Source organism: Physeter macrocephalus, chromosome 18 (genome assembly GCF_002837175.3).
Source record: "Physeter macrocephalus isolate SW-GA chromosome 18, ASM283717v5, whole genome shotgun sequence".
NCBI lineage: Eukaryota > Metazoa > Chordata > Mammalia > Artiodactyla > Physeteridae > Physeter > Physeter macrocephalus.
This window is the reverse complement of record NC_041231.1, coordinates 80,069,274-80,073,357: the sequence shown is the minus strand read 5'-3', so window position 1 is coordinate 80,073,357 and position 4,084 is coordinate 80,069,274. Positions and strand designations below refer to the sequence as shown.

The window sequence follows — 4,084 nt, the reverse complement described above, 5'->3', positions numbered from 1 at the left end:
GGCAAGGTCTGTGTTGCTTTGAGGGTAGCATCAAGACCAGGCGGTGTAGGGGATGAAGACATAAAGATTTCAATTCTGTTCAGTCACTAAATGGTTCCTAGTCCTGGACTGTAATCATTTAACCTATCTGGCCCTCAATTTCCTCAACTTTAATCACGGAATTAAAAACAAAAAACAACAAACAAAAAACAAGTTGCAGAATAATGTGTCTAGAAAGATTTCATTTCCTTTTTTGTTTTGATACTAAAAAACCCTTTACGGGAGTTCCCTGGTGGTCCAGTAGTTAGGAATCAGTGCTTTCACTGCAGTGGCCCGGGTTCAATCCCTGGTCAGGGAACTGAGATCCCACAAGCTGCATGACGCGGCCAACAAACAAACAAACAAAAAAAAAACAAACCCAACCAAACCACACCCCCCTTTATATATGTGTTATGTGTCACATACATAACATACATATACTGTATAGATATATATGCAGGATGCATATATATACATACACTGATACATACAATATATATGTCTACATCTACATAGAGATATAGATATGCACACATGGATAAACACAAAGAAAGCTTTTAACATAAGTTATTCTAAAGAGACAAGTAGAATGCTTGGATATTTGGCCCCTGAGTCTCATTTAGTGTCAGTAGCAGTAAGTGGGCTGGGTCAGGGACTGCCCCTCCCTGGGGTTGGGGAGGTGAGACTCCAACTCAGTTTCTCACAAGGCTATCAGGTGCTAGCAGATAATGGTCCTAGAAGCCTGGGAACAGCTGGCACCCATGCTCACCCTTTTGGTACTCAAGCGCAAAGCTCTTTTTCCCTACTTGCAAGCGCATCCCAATACGTGCCCCATAAAAAGGAAGTCACAGAGAGGTGGGATCCTTCTTCTGGAGCACAGCCCCATGGTATGTCTGGTGGCATCTATAGCCCAATCTTTCCGTCCACAGAAGAGAAGGGACCCCTGTGATTGCTTCCTTTCTTCCCTGAGTTGCAGCCTGCACTGAAGGATGCTTTCAGGTACTCATGAGCCCTTGACTTGATTGGCATTCAAAGTGTTCACTTGAAAGTGGGGAGCGTAGTTCGGGGAGTGGGGATGAGGTGATGAGGGGAGAGATTATTAACGTTTACTATACTTTTATAGCATACTTTCACTATGCTTTTACTTGTTAAAATGAGAGCACATTTGTAATTAAAAATCTAGTTAATAGGGGCTTCCCTGGTGGCGCAGTGGTTGAGAGTCCGCCTGCCGATGCAGGGGGCGCGGGTTCGTACCCCGGTCCGGGAGGATCCCACATGCCGCGGAGCGGCTGGGCCCGTGAGCCACGGCCGCTGAGCCTGCGCGTCCGGAGCCTGTGCTCCGCAACGGGAGAGGCCACAGCGGTGAGAGGTCCGCGTACCGCAAAAAAAAAAGAAAGACCTGGCCTGAAAAAATTCTGTGGTGTGTGTGTGTGAATTTTAATGGCAGGCAAATAATCAACATGGATTGTGTTTACCACAGGCTTTCCGTGGTAAATATTCAGAAATTTCAAATAATGTACTTAAATGGTTACTAAGGCCTCTTAAAACCATCCAATCTATTATTTATCCCCTCGTCCTCCCTCTTATTGTTTGAGAGGCATTTTGGCAAAAGTAATTTCTTCATTTTTCTATCTCCTTTTGTATTTTTTTTTCAAGTTACAGTTTTAAAGATGATTTGTTTATACTGGCTGTTGTGGTTCCCAAACATATCAGAAGGCTTATGTTTATGCATTTATATCCCCTGGGACTCCACAAAGCGACTCCTTTCATGGCATTCAATATCTGTCCTTTCCATACCAAGGAGTTTCTTTTTCTTTTTAATAAATTTATTTATTTATCTATTTATTTTTATTTTTGGCTGTGTTGGGTCTTTGTTGCTGCGCGTGGGCTTTCTCTAGTTGCGGCGAGTGGGGGCTACTCTCCGTTGCGGTGCACGAGCTTCTCATTGCGGTGGCTTCTCTTGTGGCAGAGCTCGGGCTCTAGGCGTGCGGGCTTCAGTCGTTGTGGCTCGCGGGCTCTAGAGTGCAGGCTCTGTAGTTGTGGCGCACGGGCTTAGTTGCTCTGCGGCATGTGGGATCCTCCCGGACTAGGGCTTGAACCCAGGTCCCCTGCATTGGCAGGCGGATTCTTAACCACTGTGCCACCAGGGAAGTTCTCAGTGAGTTTCTAGGAGGCTTTTTCACAAGGTTCTTGGAGCCAGTGCATTTTCCTGCAATTTTAGCTTGGAATGATTTGGGGCTTGAGAATAGTCATAAAAATAAAAGAGAAAGAGAGCTATCCATCTATGGTATGATTAAAATAATGAAAAATTAGACTGCTTTAAAATATAATTTTTTCCAGTGTTTTGTAATTTTTAAAAAATTCAGAAAATATAGTATTAATATTTGAAGTTTTGTTGTTAGTTGGGTAGGTATACAGAGGCACAAATCTGCAGTGAGACAAGGATTGGCTTTTCCAAGTCATATCTCTTGGTTCACATTCATGGCAGAAGTGGTTGGGGTAATCCATCTTTGAGAGCTACATGTGCAAATATTAAATATGATGTCATTCACGTATTCAAAAATTGTCTATTGAGTGCCTTCATTGAGGCAGTTGAAAGATTCCAAGATGAACTGAGACCACATCCCTCTGGTCTAAGTGACATCTCTCTTTTAGGTTACATAATCTGCTTATCCTTCTCCTTAAGAGCTTATGTTGCTCTCTGCCTGATATCTACTTTTAGTGGTTGCTTTCTGTTCTCAGAAATGTTTAGTATTATTTGTAGCCAAAGAGAGCTGTGCACGTAGATTTGGGTACATCCTTCCCTGCATCACTGTCAGCACTCCCTCTTCCTGGGTACCTCCTGCTCTCAGGCCATCTAGGGCCCCTTGGGAGGCTGGTGACAGCTATTGATTGTTTCATCTGCTTATCATGCTTTCTTATCCCTCTTCTTTAGGTTAGAGCACTTTTTTTCTTTGAGTAATTGTTCTCCTTTTTTCTTGTTATTCTGGTGGGGCTCCCCTTCCCCCAGATGCAGTAATGGTCACGTGACCCATGCAGGGCCAATCAGAGTCCTATTTAAAATTCATATAAGGGGAATGGAAAAGAAGTCCTTTTTGTGTCTGGGCCCGAGGTTAGGGGTCCCCTAAGCCAGCTTCTCTACTAAGTGGAGCAAGCCTGTCTGTGAGATGAAACCAAGGAGAAACAAGCAGGGATGGGTGATGGGTGATGGAAGGAGAGATAATGAGTCCTGGTGTCTGGGAGTCCCTCTGTCTGAAGAGCTGATTCCTGTAGCTCCCTTCTCAGTCATGTGAATTGCCCCAGTATCCTTCCCAGATAAGTGAGCCAATACATTACCTTTTTATTTCCCCTCTTAAACTACTTTGATTTGGGTGTCTGTTTCTTGAGACCTAAAGAGACTCGGCTAATAAAGTCATCCCTTACTGAGCTGCCTCATCATTGCCTATCTTTTCTGTGAAGAGTTTAATTTTCAGATAATTCTATATCACTCTCTTCCAATCCTTCCATCCTTCCACAATCGACCCTGTCTCTCTCTTTTTTTTGGCTGTGCTGTGTGGCATGCAGGGTCTTAGTTCCCCAACCAGGGATCAAACTCATGTCCCCTGCAGTGGAAGCATAGGGTCTTAACCACTGGACTGCCAAGGAAGTCCTGACTCTGTCTCTTCTGGTGCCCTTTCTCAGCCTCTGCTCCCCTTTTTCCAAAGAGGCAGCTAAGATAATCTGTACCAATGTTTGTTGGAAATCTGTATATCTTCTTTGGAGAAATGTCTGTTTAGGTCTTCTGCCCGTTTTTGGATTGAGTTGTTTGTTTTTTTGATATTGAGCTGCATGAGCTGTTTGTAAATTTTGGAGATTAATCCTTTGTCAGTTGCTTCGTTTGCAAATATTTTCTCCCATTGTGAGGGTTGTCTTTTCGTTTTGTTTATAGTTTCCTTTGCACTGCAAAAGCTTTTAAGTTTAATTAGGTCCCACTTGTTTATTTTTATTTTTATTTCCATTTCTCTAGGAGGGGGTCAAAAAGGATCTTGCTGTGATTTCTGTCATAGAGTGTTCTGCCTATGTTTTC

At 43.4% G+C, this 4,084-nt stretch overlaps 1 pseudogene; it reads left to right on the top strand.

The window, feature by feature from the left end:
- Window positions 1-746: 746 nt before the first annotated feature.
- LOC129391528 (60S ribosomal protein L24-like) overlaps window positions 747-4,084 on the top strand; it is a 14,918-nt pseudogene continuing 11,580 nt past the window's right edge.